Below are 20,411 nucleotides of genomic sequence, written 5' to 3'. Positions count from 1 at the left end.
AACAAACAAAAGAGGTAATAAATAAAACCCAACGGTGTTGTGGAAACTCTGTCTGCTTTTCTCTCTACTAATAATTGTTACTTCAGTTTGCAGTACAAAGGCAGGTTTTTCCTCAAAGTCAGTGCAGTGGGAGCTCATCTCAGACACCACAGGGAAAAAATAGAAAGAGAATGTGAAAAGTTTACCAGGTGTAACTGAATGCGAAAAATTTACCAGGTGTAACAACCTCTGGCTTGCTCTGTCAGAAATATACTGAGGAGAATTTCCTCGTATGCTTTATAACTTCCTCTTTGGCCACAACCTTGAGCCAGAATAATCACTAAAAAGACTGTATTAGGGCATAGTAATGCTGTCCACGGTAAATCTGCCTGGCCCTGCCCGTGTCCTCAGGTGTCTGTCTAGCTTTCTTTCAAACTCATTCCACTTGGAAATGAAAAAATAAATATATGACAATGTTACTTCCCGCATTATATCTAGTGCAAAATAATGTTACTGAATTTATCTTTTTATAGTAAGAGATTGTTTCATACAGAGATTGTTTCATTCAAGTTTCATCCAGACGTCTCAAAAATTTTGAGTATTAATGTTAGGTGTTTTCAAATAAGCTGTTTTGTATGCATTTTATATTAAGTTTGAAGGGTTTATATGCTCCATATGGATTAGTTCTTATAATACATTTTTTCCTAAAAGTCTTTAGCATTTCTTTTTTGAACATTTAAAAGAATTACAGTAAAATCTTACCAATTTTTTTTGGTAATTATTAATATTAGTGTTCCTGTGGTAGTGATTTTTAAAATATAGACGAAAAAATTATAAGAACAATCACAAATGTGACAGTCATGTAGCTTTTAAGCTCATTCAACAAATAATTTTATTTGATTACAAAAAATTACAAACTATTTTTTGTATTTCTTTTTACACAGAAACAACAGAAAGCTCTGTACATGGGTATTCATATTATAACAAGCAAGCACACCGCACTGCATTCCGATTATGTGTAATCCAAGCCTGCCATCTACTGACGACCCAGCAAGAGAAAGCTCCCCAATGACAAGAAATGAACGCATCAGTTTGTAATTGCTATTTAAATTTTAAGTGGGATAAAGTAGTATTGTATACTTTGACCAGTTTTCAGTTCACAATGCTAAGAAAACCTTAGCTTAGTAGTCTAAGAGCAATTAATAGTCAAAGGTTAAAGGTGGTATGAGTAGCATGTCCAAATACTCTTGGAATCAGTTTTCTGATCATTAGCACTGCACTAAATCATTCCTGAGAAAATGTGATCCCTAATAAGAAGAAACAATTTAAAGTTTCTTAACTATATGATAATATGCAATGAAAAAACTTATAATAGAGATTATAAAATCTTAACTTTATATAAAGCCAATGCTTAATATGTTATGAAAAAAACTGGACAATAAAATGATGCATATTGGACAATCTATATATAATTAGCATATATGATAATCTTTCTGTTTAAAAAGAATGATGGTGAAATTTATTGGAGAATAAACTAAGACATGATGTGATTCTGTTTGTATAAAACATTTTTCAATATATCTTTAAAAATTAAAATAGACATAATATTCATATCTATGCCACTACCATCTACATATACTTAAACATGCACAGAAAATTATATCTTGAAAGACACATGCTAAATTACTGATGGCGGCCACCAGGAGGATGGGAGAAAGAGAGAAACATTTTTATATTAAGGCATTATTGAAGATTAAAATACATTTCAAAATAAATGTCATATGGCCAACTATGTTGTACTTTATTTTCTTTTGTGTTGTTAAATTTATAATTAACATGTGTTGTTAAAATTATAATTTCTTACATGTTTTAAATATTTACTTTTTTCATTGAGCATCTTAATTATAGATGAATTATGAGTTACCAGTTATGAGACATAATTGTCTTTCAGGTTTTTAGTTTTTGTTTTACTTCAGTTTGATCTTTAAATGACAATCTTTGAGATGATAACACTTCTTTAGAAATGCATACAAATGTGAAGAGCAAGTGGCATAGAACAAATCTTTCCTTAAAAGTGTGAGGCAAATTCTAAAAGGATCAACAACCACAGACAGAAAATCAACAAAATGTCGATCTCTAATAATTCCTTAGTCATTTGCTGTTATTACAATACTTTGATATGAAAAACATGCACAGGTTAAGAGTTTTCATTGTTATTGTCATTTTTATGTTGAACGTAAATGAGTGATGTGAAAATGGGCCACGATTTAAAATAGAAAATTTTAAGAATTAGAGGACTTATTAACTAGTTGTCAAGACCCTAATTTTATAAGAAATATAAATCCAGTCTGTATGTTAAAGAAAAGACAATTTCATCTTAAATTTATCCTATATATCACTTTGTATAGTCAGTTTCATGTAACGACAGATTTAATAATTAGTCTTGCAAGTAAGTAATAAATCCAATAAATAGCATTTCTAAATTATCCAACTACCTTCCAAAATAACAAAAAATACAACAAACACTATTTGTACAGGAAAGATCAGGAATATATTTTTTGTCCTTAAAATAACTTTTGCCACTCATTGACTTCACATAGAACGCAGGATCAGGCCTCAGGAGAACAAGAAGGACACAGAATAACATAGCAAAGAATATATTGCTGTAGCCTCTATGGCAGTTTGTAGCTTGTAAAACTTCTGTAGTAAACTTCATGGGAAAGAGAAACCCATCTGTACCTCGTGGAATTAATTAGCAATTGATTTACAGTAGCAATAAATGCATACTGGCTCTTATGATTCTGAAGAGTATTCTTTAGGGACTAAGTATGAAATATAAGTGAAAAGATCCCAATGAAAACAGCTAACTCAATTGTTTTTAGCTTTCAATTTGAAATTCTTAATGATAACGTTAATAACATAGGAAAACGCCTAAGTTAAATAAGACATAATGCTCTGAGTTCACTAAATGCCCGTAACATGGATTTATAGTGTAATTTTTCATAAGATACAGATAAGGAACAGAAGTGGGTAAACTGACAAGTTTAACCGATTGCACCAAGTAAAAATACAAAAAATATATTTGCTGCCGAAGCATGCAAGAGTTAAGAAGTATACGTTTTATTTTAAATCACATTATGACAAAAGACAACAGTGAACAAGGTTCAATGCCATAGCAGTTTGCTGAGTTCAAATTTCATGTCAAGTAAACTCAGGCTAGAGGTGAGGAATACTTTATCTTTGCGATCTATTTTTTCTATTATTTTGAAAAGACAATGCTTTCTAAAGTCAGTTGAATTGAACAAAGATAGAAATAATATATGCTTCGCATTTTTCAGAGCTACTTTGGAGAGTAAGAAATAGATGACTTCTTGGGATAAGGCAACTTTCATAGATATTTTAAGCATACAATTTTGGAACATACAAGAAAGTATTTTGTGGAAATTTAATATCAATTAGAGCAGAAGGCACAATTGGCTGTGGTACACAATTGCTAACATTTGCTAACATTTGCATAAGTTTCTAAAACTTTTTAGCTTTAGTTGCTCGTAAGATGATAATTCTCCAGCAACGGTTGGTTAGGTCACTAACATAGGTACTGCATGTAGCATGATGCTCAATGAATGTATTCCTGCTCAATAAAACAGCTCTTCTTTTGGCTTCAGAGTTGATATTTCTAGCAGTCAATTACATTTTTCTCATTCAACATAAAAGTATGCAGGCAACTCAGGCATCTCAGAGAAATATGGCTAACACAAAACATTATTATCAGTAGTCACATTAATATTTATTATAGATTCAAAGTGAAAGTAATGAATTTTAAACTGCAGGGCCCCACCCTAGGAGGAAATGGAATACCATGTTTGTAGAGGTCATATGTTTTTACAAAATGTGCTTCTAAGATAATTTTGCATTCTTTGGTTTAAAGTATATAAACAAAATTTGTATATTTTGTATATAATTATAAGCTTAAAGCTCACAAAACTAGAACCTGCTTTAGGATAAAATGTAGAGCAAAACCTTGTTGAACTACTGATTTTTTTCCTTTTCAGATAAAGTCATAGATTCAAGGGTTTCAAAGATGGCTAAAGAATCATTTATGTAAACCATACTTTAAGACTACATCTCTTTAAAAATAGCTCAATGAGTATAGTCACACTGCTCATAAACTTCTATCAGATGAAAATTGATAATAGGTAAGTTGTAGACACACTCTTTATTCTTTTAAATAGCAAACTGGATAACCAGCTACCAGTTGATTACTGAAGAATAAATAAAATTATGTGAAAAAATCATTCCAGTTATTTCTGCCATCTATTTTATTTTTGAGGAAGATTAGCCCTGAGCTAACATCTGCTGCCAATCCTCCTCTTTTTGCTAAGGAAGACTGGCCGTGAACTAACATCCATGCCCGTCTTCCTCTACTTTATATGTGGGACACCTGCCATAGCATGGCTTGCCAAGCAGCGCCACCTCCCCACCTGGGATCTGAACTGGTGAACCCCAGGCCACCGAAGCGAACGTGTGCACTTAACCGCTGCGCCACTGGGCTGGCCCATATTTCTGCCATCTTAATAACCAGATCTGACAAATACAGCACTTACATGTTTACAAGCAAATGTTGAAGAATTCCATTCAATGTATTTGGTGGCTTAATATCCTGCTTCAGCAAAAAGAGTACAATGTAGATATTAATGGTTAAAATGTGCTTATTACACGCATGCATTGTGAGTATTTTATTGTTTTTCATAGAACTAAAATATTGATCAATTAAGTTTATCCATTCACTGTATTCACTCATTAATAATTTATTGAGCATGTACTTTGTTCACAATTCTACACTAGAATCTGTGGGGAAAAAACAAAATTATCTGGTTCTAAGTGGCCTGCAATTTTGTTGCAAAAATAAAACATGAGTGATTCTACAATTAAACATAATAATTTTCTATTTTCTCAAGAAGCAGCAGAAATAGAACCTCCATGGAAATAAGTTGTATGCTAAATATTCAGACAGTATTAAAACCTCAAACCCTATTCTACTGCTCTTCTATGACTATGCGATAAATATTTAAAGCTGATGAAAATTAAAAACAGTCAGATACCTTATTATTCTATTTTAATATTTTTAAGAGAACTGTGTGCTTTGACTAGAATGATTCTTTCCTCTTATCTAGTGTTTTAGGAAGGGTAAGTAGGTAGAAAAGATAAGGAAGGGCATTGATAAACCTAGGTCTAAAAGTTATAACATAGACCCTGATAAAGAGTGGCTTAACTAAAGAAGACATTTATCTTTTAATTTAACTGCAAGTCTGGAGACAGGCATTTCTAGGTCTGGTGCACCCATTCAAGGGTATCCTCATGGTACATGACTCCATCTTTTCGACTTTTATCCTCATGTTTACATCCTCCAGGCTGCGGGATGGCTACCTCACCTCCAGCTTCATGTCCCCATTTTAGCCAGGAAGAAGAAAGAAGGGCCACATGCCTTTTCATTGCAAGCATTTGACTTTTTATCTAGAAGGAAAGACACTATCAGCAAATGAATGCTTACCATTTAATCGCCCAACTATCTCACAAGCTACATCTAGCTGGAAAGTGGCTAAAAGAAAAGGATTTAAGTTTGCACACTCTACAGCAGAGGAAAGCAAGGTAGAGGGTAATCTGGTTTCAGTGGTGAATGAGCTTAATTAGAGTGTATTTCACAACGAGTATACAAAGTCCAGTGAAAAAGAATACACGGGCCTCATGTTTTTTTTCGCCAAAAACATTGATAAAACTTGCCACTAGCTCATCTGAAAAGCCCTTCCACAGAAAGGTGGTGTGCTCGCAGAGGCAGCCTCTTTTCACACGCTCTACTTTATCATCATCATTACTTTTGTATATATTCTTTGATTCCTTTATCCTGCACATTTTCAGAGAAAAATCTCAATGCAAGCCATAATAGCTTTCAAATTGTTTGAGATAGTTTCTGTTACAAATATTTCTTTGTAATGGATTGCTGCCTTATGTGGTAGTTACGGAAAATGGATGTGCAAAATGGTTTTCGTAAGGCGAGGGCTCCAGAGTGAACCCAAATATTCTGAGCAGTTACAATGTAGCTTGTCTAACTAACAATGAAAACTCCAAAAGAACTTACTGAAAGATCAGATAGCAGTTTAAAATGTTGGTCAGTAACGACCTTGTAACCATTTAAGCCGTGTGCTAGCTCCAGGGAATCTGGTTTATCCTGGGTAGTTAATTTATTTAAAATATCTTAGGTTGAAATCAGATCTTAATATATTTAAAAAATTTTAGTCCATGAATGATCATTATTATTTTATAGTCTGCACCATCTTTGGTGCTAGTTTTCTTGATTACTAAACATTACAGCTAACATTTAAATCGTGCAAATGTTATGCCAGGCATTATTCTATATGCATTACTTATATAAACTCATTCAATACTCATAACATTCTGTGAAGTAGTAAACATTATTTTCCCTATTTTATAAATTAGGGAAATAAAGCACAGGGAAGTTAAGTAAATTTCCCAAAGTCACATAGCAAGTGGTAGGCTGGGACTGAAACTGAGGAAGTCTGCTCCAAAATTAAGCTCACAGCTCCTCTACAAGTCTGCTTATCTATAACGTGAAATACAATATTTTTTAGAAAACAGAAAATATTTTTGTTAATGCTTTATTAATTGCTTTTATCTGGACTGTATGGATGACACTTTTATTTAGATGTTTATCTTATGTATAGAAGGAAGACTTTGTAACAGTTTGTCTAAATGTCTGGAATTTAGGAAATGCTTAGATTGTCTCCTTAAATATTTACCGGCCACATGTATATCCCATATTTATGATATTCCTAATTTATAAATAAGTAAATGGTTTTTCTCAATGGGAAACAAGGGTAAGCAAGTTGGGCATCTTGCTATTCTTTTGCGAATCTCTTTGTGAAACTTTAATAAACTGCAGTAGAACCGCCGTATAGTAAATTTAATACAGTGGGAGAGAATAAAACAACATCTGTCACAAAAATATCCATCACTAGTTCCATATTCTCAATGGCTTCTGCAAGCTGGTAATAAGGAGATATAAATGATTTGACTCTGCCAATTTCTAGTTGTGCAGCCAGTGTAAAATATAGGGATTATAAAATGTTCCTCTGTCACATATTTTGGTGGCGATTGGAGTATCTAGTGAAATATGGGATTTTATTCTTAGCACTTTAAGTTAATAACAATAACTGTAAAACTAATATTGTTCTTTCCAGTAATTGCCATCATCCATCATACTGCCGAGTAATGCAGGCACAAATATGTGCCACTTTGTTTCAGTGCAGGCTCCTGGGCAAAACCATGATATTATTACTGAGTCTTTTCTACTTAACACATTATTCAAAGAAATTATATAGTAATGAAATCATATATTTAAAGGGAAGCACAAAACTAAGTGTGTAATAATGGTTTTACGTTTTATAGCAATCTTGCCACCTACTCTCTGACCTGGTATTCTGAGGGTATCAAGTTGTTATAAATATAGTAGAACTCCTTGCAAAATAGTAGGTAATGATAACGCTTTATCCAAATTATAGTTTCTTAACACATACAATATTTTTCAAAAGAGAAAAAGAAAAATACAGACCGTGAAATAGACTGTTTTGCCCAGTGCCCAGCAGTCTTATTCCCAAAGCAAAGATATTTAAAACAACTAAGTGAAATTATTTTGAATCTAAAACTACATCATTTTTCTATTCTTTTTAAATGACCAGATAGAATTCTGAGTAAAACGAGAAATGAAATAAACAAAAGCATGCTTCTTTTTCCTGACTTAATATTTATGTTTATAGTAACTTTCTAAATGAAACTGGCTTTTTCTTTTTGCTCCAAGTGCTGCTTCTATCCCAGTAGGGGACCGCATTAGTAACAGGTGACTTATTATTAATGTGCACTTTAAAAATAGCTCACCAGTCATATCAAATGCCAACTCCAATATTCATTCTAATTTTTCAAAGTATCTTGGATGTTAAGTCTCATTCCACAATTACTTAAAGGTGAAAGGGCAGGTTGCTATGGAAAAGTCATTAAATTTTCTCACAAAAGACCAGTTGAGTAAGTTTAAGCACAAAGAGAAATTAATATAAGGAGTAGGGGTAATGAAACCGATGGTCACTCAGGATTGGCCTCAGGAAATAGCTGGATGGAAGATCAGAGGTTGTGGGCAACTCAGGGATTCTTTTCTCGCTGGCTCTCTTCTCTGCTTCCTTTAGTGCATCTGCTTTTCCTTATTTTAGTAAATTGGTTTGTACCACATAGGAGAAAATAGTCTCTGATGGTGCTCAAGTTCGTAGTTAATCCCCAAAGGGAACCAAGCCAATTCTAAATTCTTGGGGAAGGAAGTGGTAGGCCTACCTTGGGATGTGCTCCCCACTCCTGGCACATTAATGCTAGGCAGAGTGGCTAGCAGTACACTCAGAGTGTAGTGAGTACTCTAGTCTGTGTCTCTGAGATCCGTCCTTTGAGGCCCCAACTTTAGGCTCTGTGGATTTAGAAGTCCTGGATCTCAGAAGTGAAGTTTCCCATTCAACTGTGCAGGGTACGGTAGAATATGCCACCTCAAAACATGTCACATTGGCATAAAAATTTTTCTGAACTAAAGGCACATGTAAAACAGCAGATGGTAAGCAGGGCATTCTAATCTACATCAACCCTCTTCTTCCTGAAAACAGGAGATAAAAACTCCAAAGTGAAAGATGCCCTCCCTGTACAAAGAAAACAAAATTCCTAGATGTGGAGTGATAGCTGAGAGAATTCTGTACAAAATAATTGTGCAATATTTGTAACTACCCACCCAGGGGATGCACCTTGTTCCCCTCGCTCTGCGGGCCAGTGGGACTTGCATTCCTGGGTCCCATGAGACTAATAATCTGAGAGACAGTTCTTGGCCAGTTACTCCCTGCAGAGCATTGCACAGAAAACAAACTGAAACACACCTCACTCCTACTGTGAACAGGCCTATTTCCTTACACTGGAGCTCCAGCCTGAACTGCAGGCTTCTGGTTTCCTCCACATCTATGGGCTTACTGACCTGCTCTCGGGGAATGGAGGCTAGTGGACATCACTTTGGTGCTCTCCCTCTACCTCTCTCTTTTCACCAGTATCTTCCAGAAAGGAGCTTATACCTTCATCTGTCACTTGAATTTTTGTGGCTACTGCCAGGGGTAGCCTGGCACTGGCGGTTAGTGGGGCCTGCGTTCCTGGGTCCCACAGAACTGTAACAAATGGAGAGATAGTTCTTGGCTGGCCAATATCCCCAGGGCACAACAAGAGGCAACAGAGGTACCCAGTATTTCTCTGAAAGAGGCCTATTAACTTATCTTCATAGCTGCAGCCTGAGGACCAGGCTTCTATTTAAACACACATCTAAAGGCTACTGTCATCCTCTCTAGAGACCTCAGAGGTTAGAGCTGTGTTTTCTGTCTCCTTCTACTGCAATCCAGAGCACCACTGTCTCCAGGAGAGATGCTTGTACACATGTCTAGTGCCTTGGTTTTTACGTCTGGTGCCCTGATTTATGTGGCTGCTGCCAAGAGGATGCGTCTTATTTGCATAGCTCTGGTCGCCATTGGTGGCTATTCTGGAGTACCACTGGAGCTTCAGATCAAACAGAGAGACAAGTCTTGGCTGGCTACCACCTCCAATGCACAGTGAAGATGGCACACTAAAACATACCTCCAATCTTTCTGTGCAAAAGGTCTATTTGTTTGTCCTGGAGCTTTGGCCTGAGGTGCAGACTTCTAGTTTGGCACACAGTTAAAGACCCCTTGAGGTATTTTCCAAGGACGGAAACTGGTGGGCCCCATCTTTGTGCTCTCCCTCTGCCTCATTCCAGGTTGCCAGTATCTCCCAGAAAGAAGCTTGTACACTCATCTGGCACTCTAAGTACTGTGACTGCTTGCCAGGGGACAAGTCTACATCACTGGCTCTGGGGGCCAGGGAGACTTATACTCATGGTCAAAATAGTGGTCATAAAGATGCTGACTGATCTCCAGAGAAGAATGGAGGAACATAGTGAGAACTTCAACAGAGAAACAGAAAATATAAGAAATTACCAAATAGAAGTCACAGAACTGAAAACTAGAATAACTCCACTGAAAAGTATACTAGAGGGGTTCAACAGCAGACTAGATGAAGCAGAAGAAAGGGTCAGTGAACTTTGAAGTCAGGGAAGTGGAATTCACCCATTTACAGTAACAGAAAGAAAAAGAATTTTAAAAAAGGGAGATAGCTTAGGGGACTTATGGACAGCATCAAGCAGACCAACATTTCCATTTTGGGTGTCTCAGAAGGAGAAAAAAGAGAGAAAGAGGCAAAAAACTTACTTGAAGATTTAATGGCTGAAAACTTCCCTAACCAGAGGAAGGAAATAAACATTAAGATCCAGGAATCCCAGAGAGTTCCAAATAAGAGAAATCCAAGAGACCCACACAAAGAAATATAACCAAAATGTCAAAGGCAAAGAAAGAGTCTTAAAAGCAGCAAGAGAAAAGCCACTTGTTACATACAAAGGAATCATCATTGGACCATCAGCAGATTTTTCTGCAGAAACTTTGAGGCCAAAAGGGGGTGGCATGATAGAGACAAACAGCTAAAAGAAAAAACCTTACAACCAGTAATACTCGACCCAGGAAAGAGGTGGTTCAGAACTGAGGGAGAGATAAAGAGTTTTCCAGAAAGCAAAAGCTAAAGGAGTTCATCACCACTAGACTGAGCTTACAGGAAACGTTACAGGGACTTTCTAAAGCTGACATAAAGTGTGCTAATTAGTAACAAGAAAACATATGAAAGTATAAATCTCATTAGCAAAGGCAAATATATAGCAAAATTCTAGATCTAATTTTCTAAAGGTGATAGATTAATCACCTAGAAAGCTTGTATGAAGGCTAAAAGACAAAAGTAGTAAAAATAACTATAACTGCAATAATTTGTTAAGGGATACACAAAATAAAAAGATGTAAACTGTGAAATCTAAAATAAAAAATGAGGGAGGAAGAGTAAAAATGGAAAGCTTTAGAATGGGTTCAAACTTAAGTTATTATCAACTTAAAATAAATGTTGTAAGTTGCTACATGTAAGCTCCATGGTAACCACAAAGAAAAGCCTGTAGAAGGCACACAAAGGATACAGAGAAAGGAATCATACTACTAAAGAAAGTCATCAAACCACAAAGGAAGAGACCAAGAGAGGAAGAAAGGAACTACAATTAGCCAGAAAAAAATTAACAGAATGGCAATAAGTCCATAATTATCAACAATTACTTTAAATATTAATGAACTAAATTCTCCAGTCAAAAGAAATAACTGGCTGAATGAATAAAGAAACAAAACCCATCTATATGCCACCTACAAGAGACTCATTTCAGATGTAAAGACACACATAGACTGAACGTGAAGATATGTGAAAATGTATTCCAGGCAAATGGAACCCAACAGAAATCTAGAGTAGCTGTAATTATATCAGACAAAATAGACTTTAAAACAAAGATTGTAATAAGAGACAAAGAAGGTCATCACATAAGGATAACGGGGCCAATCCAACAGGAAGATATAACTTTTTAAAATATTTATGCACTCAACATAGGAGCACTAAATATATAAAGCAAATATTGACAGACCTAAAGGAAGAAATAGCCAGCAAGAAAATAATAGTAGAGGACTTTAATATCACATTTTCATCATTGGAGAGATCATCTAGACAGAGAATCAATTGGGAACATAGGCCTCAAAAAACACATTCGACTAGATGGAGTTAACAGATGATAGTCAGAACATTCCATCCAAAAGCAACAGAAGACACATTCTTCTCAAGAACACATGGAAGAGTCTCCAGAATGGATCATATGTTAGGCCACAAAATAAGTCTCAATAAATTTAAAAAGACTGAAGTAATGTCCAGCATCTTTTCAACCACAATGGTATGTAACTAGAAACCAATTACAAGAAGAAAACTGGAAAATTCACAAAAATGTGTAGATTAAACAACATGCTACTGAAGAACCAATGGGTCAAGAAGAAATCAAAAGAGAAATGAAAAATACCTTGGGACAAATGAAAATGGAAAATACAGCATACCAAATAAAATGGGATGCAGCAATAGCAGTTCTAAGAGGGAGGTTCACAGTGACAAATGCCTACATAAAGAAATAATAAAAATCTCAAATAAATAACCTAACTTTATGAGGAACTAGAAAAAGAACAAACAAAGCCAAAAGTTAGTTAGTAGAAGGAAGGAAACAACAAAGATCAGAGTGGAAATAAATAAAATGGAGACTAAAAGGACAACAGAAAATATCAATAAAACTAAAGATGATATTTTGAAAAGATAAGCAAAATTAACAAAACTTTAGCTAGACTCACCAAGAAAAAAAGACAGACTCAAATAAATCAGAAATGAAAAAAAGACATTAAACTGATACCATAGAAATACAAAGGATCATAAGAGACAACTATGAACAGCTATATGCTAACAAATTGGACAACCTAGAAGAAATGGATAAATTCCTAGAAATATACAACTTACCAAGATTCAATCATGAAGAAATAGAAAATCAGAACAGACAAATTACTATTAAGGAGAATGAATCAGTAATCCAAAAAATCCCAACAAACAAAAGTCCAAGACAAGATAGCTTCACTGGTGAATTCTGCCAAACATTTAAAGAAGAATTAATATCAATACTTCTTGAACTCTTCTCAAAGTAGAAAAGAATGGCAGACTTCCAAACTCATTTTATGAGGCCAGCATTACCCTGATACCAAAAACAGAAAAAATCCACAAGAAAAGAAAATGTAAAGTCAATATCCCTGATGAACACAGATGCAAAAATCCTCAACAAAATATTAGCAAACTGAATTCAACAATCCATTAAATGGATCATACATCATTTTCAAGTGGGACTTATTCCAGGGATGCAAGGATGGTTCAACATCCAAAAATTAGATATGACTTACCATATTAACAAAATGAAGGATAAAAATCATATGATCATCTCGATAAATGCAGAAAAAGCACTTGATAAAATTTAACATCCATTTATGATAAAAACTCTGACCAAAGTGGTATAGAGGGGATGTACCTCAATGTAATAATGGCCATATATAATAAGCCCACAGCTAAAATGATAGGTCAATGGTGAAAAGCTGAAATCTTTCCTCTAAGATCGGGAACAAGACAAGAATGCCCAATCTTGCCACTTTTACCTAACATAGCATTGGCAGTCCTAGACAGAGTAATTAGGCAAGAAAAAGAAATAAAAGGAATATAAATTGAAAAGAAGAAAAATAAAAGAAATAAAAAAGAAGAAAAGAGATGACAAACTCTGCAAAATCCAGCAAAATATTATTAGAAATAATAAATGAATACAGTAAAGTTGCAGGGTACAAAATCAATATGCAAAATGTGTTGCATTTCTATACACTAATTGCAAACTATCAGAAAGACAAATTAAGAAAACAATCTCATTTACAATTGCATCAAAATAGTAAAATACTTCAGAATAAATTTAAACAATGAGGTAAAAGTCCTATACACTGAAAACTACAAGACGTTGATGAAAGAAATTGAATAACACACAAATAAATGGAAAAGTATTCTGTGTTCATGGACTGGAAGAATTAATACTGTTAAAATGTCCTTACTACCCAAATCAATGTACATATTCAATGCAATCGCCATCAAAATTCCAATGGTACTTTTCACAGAAATAGAACAAACAATCCTAAAATTTGTATGGAACCAGAACAGACCCTGAATAGCCTTGAGAAAGCTTATCATGGTTCCTGATATCAAACTATATTACGATGCTGTAGTAATCAAACAGTATGTTATTGGTGTAAAAAACAGACACACAGATCACTGAAACAGAGTGAAGAGCCCAGACATAAACCCACACATATATGGTCAACTAATTTACAACAAAGAAGCCAAGAATATAAAATAGGGAAAGGACAGTCTCTTCAATAAATGATGTTGGGAAAACTGAACAGACATGCAAAAGAATGAAACTGGGCCACTATCTGATAGCATACATAAAAGTCAACTCAAAACGGATTATACATTTGAACATACAACCTGAAAAAATAAAAATCCTAGAAGGAAAACATATGGGGTAAGCTCCGTGACCTTGGTCTTAGTAATGATTTTTTTGGTTTTGACACCAAAAATAAAGGCAACAAAAGCAAAAATCAAGTGAGGCTATATCGAACTAAAAATCTTCTGCACAGCAGAGAAAACCATCAACAAAATGAAAAGGCAACCTACCAAATGGAAGAAAATCTTGCTAATTATGTATCTGATAAGGGGTTAATGTCCAAAATGTATAAAGAACTCATAAAACTCAGCAGAAAAGAACTAAAACAATGAAATTAAAAAATCGAGAGAAGATCTGATTAGACATTTTTCCAAAAAGTATACAGATGGCCAACAGGTACAAGAAAAGGTACTCAACATTACTCAGTATCAGGGCAATGCGAATCAAAACCATAGTGAGATAGCACCTCATGCCTGTTAGAATGGCTGTTATCAAAAAGACAAGAAATAAGTGTTGGAGAGGACGTGGAGAAAAGGAAACCCTTGTGTACTCTTGGTGGAAATGTAAATTGTTACAGCCACTATGGAAAACTGTATGCAGATTCCTCAAAATATTAAAAATAGAACTACCATATGATCCAGCAATTCAGCTTCTAGGTATTTATCTGAAGAAAACAAAAATACTAACTTGAAAAGATACGTGCACCCCCCCCCCAACCATGTTCATTGCAGCATTATTTACAATAGCCAAGATAGAGAAACAACCAAAGTATCCATCAATGGATGAATGAATAAAGAAAATGTAGTATATATACACACATACACAATGGAATATTATTCAGCCATAAAAAAGAAATCTTGGCATTTATGAAAAACAGGATGAACCTTGAGGGCATTATGCTAAGTGAAACAAGTCAGAGAAAGACAAATACCATGACCTCACTTATGTCTGTTATCTTAAAACATACAAAACACAAACCAAAAAATATGAGCTCATAGATAGAACAGATTGGTGACTACCCGAGGTGGGAAGTGGGGCATGGGTGAAGGGGATAAAAGCTACAAGATTTTTCAGTTAAGTTAAGTTAAGATAAGGAAATCATGGGGATGGTTAATAAAACCGCATAGCATATTTTAAAGTTGCTAAGAGAGTAACTAGTAAAAGTGCCCATCAAAAGAAAAAAGATTTTGTAACCATGTATAGTGATGGATGTTTACTTGACTTACTGTGGTGATCATTTCATAATATATACAAATATCGAATCATTATGTTGTATTTATTAAACTAATATAATGTTTGATATATATCAATCCTATCTCAATAAATTAAAAAACTAGGTTAGAATCAAAATTAAAAACATAATTTCAATATCTAAAATAAAATAGTGTCTAAAATGTGTATTTTCAAATCTCAATTGTGTTTCAAGATGCATGCGTGTAATTGGTCAAGTGATTTCATTTTTCTTTCCTTGTTTTTCTCATTTATAAAATAAAGAAAAAAAATAGGCCTCACTAAAGAAATGTGAGATAATTATAAAAATCACTTACATTAACTGCAAAGTGCAAGAAGTCAAGGAAAGTAATGACTTTATTATTATTTTAACTAAGAATATTGCTTTGGGAAAACTCACTTCTAAAACAATGTTAGATGAGGGAAGGAGCAGTTATCAAAATCGAATTAAAAAACCTCATAACGTCTACAAAACTCAATGAAATGTTTCTACATGTTATGTACATGCATTTATACAAAATTCATATTATATGAATATATATGTATACTTATAATCAAATTCTTGATTTTTCTTAAAGTAGCTTAATCACATTTCTAATATGTGAAAGTAAGGTAAATAATGCAGTGAGAAAATATATACTGTATATCATGATGTGTACATTCATTAAGAGATATGTGTGCATATCTTATACAGTTTGATGACATATTTGCCCCTTCATCTCTTTATGGCATGTATCTATGTTTAAGAAAGAGGAAGAAATCTAAGGATATATGCATCCATTTAAGGGTGTATTAGTCTGTTAGGGCTATAGAACAAAACAACAGAGTGGGTGGCTTAAACAATAGAAATTTGTTTTCTCATAGTTCTGGAGCCTTAAAGTCCAATATCAAAATGCCAGCAGGATTGATCTCTGGTAAGGCATCTCTGCCTGGCTTGCAAATGGCCACCTTCTTGCTATATCCTCACATAGGCTTTCCCTGTGAGCACTCAGAGAGAGCGAGAGAGAGAGAGGTCTCTGGTATCTCTTCTTGTTCTTGTAATAACACCAGTCCTCTAGAGTTAGGACCCCTCCCTTATGACCTCATTTAACCTTAAACACCTCCTTAAAAGCTCTATCTTGGGGCTGGCCTGGTGGAACAGGGACTAAGTTCACACATTCCGCTTCAGTGACCTGGGGTTTGCTGGTTCAGATCCTGGGTACAGACGTGGCACCGTTTGGCAAGCCATGCTGTGGTAGGAGTCCCGCATATAAAGTAGAGGAAGATGGTCATGGATGTTAGCTCAGGGCCAGTCTTCCTCAGCAAAAAGAGGAGGATTGGCAGCAGATGTTAGCTCAGTGCTAATGTTCCTCAAAAAAAAAAAAAGAGAAAAGCTCTATCTCAAAATATAGTCACGGTGTGAGTTAGGGCTTTAATATATGATTTTTGGGGGTATACAAACGGAAACCACCTTAGGCCTTAAATAAGCTTTAAAAGGAAATAGAGCAAGGCAGCTTTCCAAATTGTAGTATGAAGCATCGAGTTATTTATCAAATACATCATAAAAAATGAAGGTACACAGTTCTAAACCCCAATAGAATTAATCAGCCTATTTATTTGCTAATGATATGCATGAGCACGTAGTTTAGGGACCTTATAAAGAGTAGTATGACCCAGCCATCTTGCCCCATCTCGTGAAAGTGGGTTGTGTGCGTCTCTTTCCAAATCTGTTTTCAGCGACTTCATGTTGAAAGCCTGAAACCAGCACAGTAGCTTAAATAACACAGAAATTTGGGAAAAGCTACAAATCAGGGCTCCCCCAGCATAGCCCTAGTCAGAGAATATGGAGCTGAGGAATTTAAGAACACGTATTTGTAAAAAGAAAATGTACTAATCAAAAACATAAAGCGTTTATTCCATAAAAACAGAATGAAAGGTGAACTAATGGAAGTGGTTAGGGATTTTTTTTTTTGCTCTAGGGAGTTCTTCTTTATTATAGGACAAACTTTGCAAAAGAGGAAACTTTTTAAGAAGTCAATATTCCCCCAAAATTGCACCTTAGTAATAAAATTTTCCACTGCCAAGTGCAACCCATAGATAGTCAGCATGCCAAACTACCCTATCAGAATATATTTTTTTAAAATCAAATTTCATGTTTTTACTATTTTTTTTTTTAAATATTGGCACCTGAGCTAACAACTGTTGCCAATCTTCTTTTTTTTTCTGCTTTATCCCCCCAAACCTCCCCCGTACATAGTTGTATATCTTAGTTGCAGGTCCTTCTAGTTGTGGCATGTGAGATGCCGCCTCACCGTCATGGTCTGATGAGCGGTGCCATATCCACGCCAAGGATCTGAACCGGCTAAACCCTGGGCTGCTGTAGCGGAGCGCGTGAACTTAACCACTTGGCCACGGGGCCGGCCCCCTAGAATACATTTTAAGACCATTTGTTCATTTAGTCACAAAATACTGAATCAGGTAAGGTCATATGCTTTGCATACACTAGACATATAAACCTGGAAGAGTCTCTTTCCTTAAGGAGTTTAAAGTCTAGTGGTAAAACAGACATATAAACAAATCAGAATGAAACCACAAATGTAGAAAAGTGTTATTTAAGATCTTGAAAATGTGCTGTGGTAGAAAATGACAAGGGCAGATGGAATTGGAAAGAATGTTTGGAGAAGACCTCTTTGAGAAGATGATATTTAAACGGAAGTTTGGAGGATGAAAAGGAGCAGACTTTATGAAGAGCCACAGAAAATTCAGTCCTAGCAGACAGAACAGTGTGAAAGGGCACTAAACAGGACAGTTCTGGGCATTTTTTATGAACTGAAAGCAGGGTATTTTGGCTGCCGCAGAGGTTCTGACTCAAATGCCTTTTGGGGCCAGTTAGGTAAATGAGTTAAGTAGAAGAGTATCTTGAGTTATATTCTTTTTACCAAGATATACTTCATTTGCATATTAATGTAATCTTAATTGTATTCTTCCCGAAAGGATGCTCTCTGATTGCATATTAAACACATAGGAATATTTTTCACTAACACAAAGAAATATGCTCTGTCCTAATTTTGAGATACACTAGTCTTCTGGGTCCATCTTTTGTCTTCTCCCTCAACTTTGCAGTACTAAGGACAACAGGGCAAGTTCTATAATAAATGACAAATGACAGTGGATCTTAGTATCAATGTAACAATAAGGGGGGCTGTTTCTGGTGAATTGAGATCACACACCTCTCATAAAGATCACAGTCACAACCCAAGTGATTTTGCCATTAATTAGGAAGGGTCCAGATTAGATAGAGGTTATGATTTTTAAACAAGAGATTGGATCTCTATTTTTACATGCAATCTCCACATTTTGCAATATTGGGAATAACTTAAATTAGTAAAAAACAAACAGCATTGTAATTACTATGATCACTAAACAACAATTAAACAAGACCTGAGGAGGGCCTGGGATTTTTCCCCCCTTGTAATCTAACAGGTTAGCCTTTTACAGTTTCATCAATGCTGCAAGACATGAGACCCCTATGTCAGGGACAAAGGACAGTTTATTGCTCACATCAGAACATCAGTCAGATTATTAGCATCTGTGTTGGCTCCCCCAGTCTTACTTCCCACTGACTGATGCAAAGGGGCCAGCCAACACTAGCATATACAGTGGACTGCATTACAGGAAAGAAACCTTTATCTTAGAAAACCTAAATCTTTTATAAGGGGCAGAAATCAAGTCTGCCATTTTGCTCTGAGTGTAGATGTCATCTTTATTTTCCAAGGCTTTGAGTAAACACATCGCTCTAGAGGGAGGCTATGTCTCTCTATATTACAAGGCTGTTCACTATATGGACATGCTTGAAAAGATTGCCTAAAACAATGGACAGTCATCACCTCTGCTTGCAAGTTGTGTGAAAACACAGAATTGTCTCTCAACATCTATAGGCCTCTAATTTTCAACCTCTGAGCTAAACAAAACAAGTGAAGGGGAGAGACATTTAAAATAATTTTTTCTAAAGATAGGCAAGAGGTAGATTGTATAGCAGCTTACAGGTCATCAAAAAGAGGGTCCTTTTGTATTAAGTTTAATAAGAATCTATTGTTGGATATTGAGAAGAAGAATGGTATGAGCCACTTTATATTTTCAAGAGAGCATTTTTGTAGTTAAATGGATAATCGACTTGACAGGAACCAAATTGACAGGGGTGGGCCATTTGGGAAAGACAGCTCTAGATGTCTAGACATGATTTGATGGTTAGAGTGGTCTAAGTGCAATTGGAGAAAAGTAGGCTGATTTTTGATATCATCTAGAGGTTGGATCTATAGACTTGATTGAGGAATGAGGAGGATAATGGAGATAAAATAATTAAAAGAGACTCACAGTATTGACTTTGAAAATCCAGGACAGTATTTAAACTTACTTATATTTATTTGAAAAGGAAAAATAGTGAAGTGATATGTTGTAGGGGATAAACGAGTTAAGTTTTGGATATGCCATCTTTCAGATGCCTACTAAACATTCATAGACAGAAACAAAGTGGGTACTTGAATATATAATTTGGATATTCAGAGAAGAGTTTTCTATAACACATATCATTTTGGGAGTGGTTGGCATATAGATGGCATTTAAATGATTAGTGTGAATGAAATCATATCCGGAGAGAATGGTGAGAAAAAAGAACATAAGGACTGATTTCTGAAAAAAACCCACCAGTAATGTGGAAAAAAGGGAACCCTTGTGCACTGTTGGTGGGAATGTAAATTGGTGCAGCCACTAAGGAAAACAGTAAGGAAATTCCTCAAAATATTGAAAATAGAACTACCATGTGATATAGCAATTCCACTTCTGTATATTTATCTGAAGAAAACAATAACACCAACTTGAAAAGATATATGCACTCACCTCTTCATCGCAGCATTATTTACAATAACCAAGATACGGAAACAACCAGTTTCCATTGGTGGATGAATGGATAAAGGACATGTGGTATATATGTATGCAATGGAATATTATTCAGCCATAAAAAAGAAGGAAATCTTGCCATTTGTGACAACATGGATGGACCTTGTGGGCATTATGCTACGTGAAATAAGTCAGAGAAAGACAAATAGCATATGATCTCACTTATATGTGTTACCTTAAAACAAACAAATAAAAA

At 35.1% G+C, this 20,411-nt stretch overlaps 1 long non-coding RNA gene across 8 annotated transcripts in view; it reads right to left on the bottom strand.

Moving 5' to 3' along the window:
- Positions 1-20,411, bottom strand: part of LOC139076470 (uncharacterized) — a 110,446-nt gene that overhangs the window by 29,351 nt on the left and 60,684 nt on the right. The window lies entirely within an intron of this gene.

This window comes from Equus przewalskii, chromosome 16, assembly GCF_037783145.1.
Source record: "Equus przewalskii isolate Varuska chromosome 16, EquPr2, whole genome shotgun sequence".
Classification (NCBI taxonomy): Eukaryota; Metazoa; Chordata; class Mammalia; order Perissodactyla; family Equidae; genus Equus; species Equus przewalskii.
This window is presented reverse-complemented; position numbering and strand designations above follow the sequence as displayed.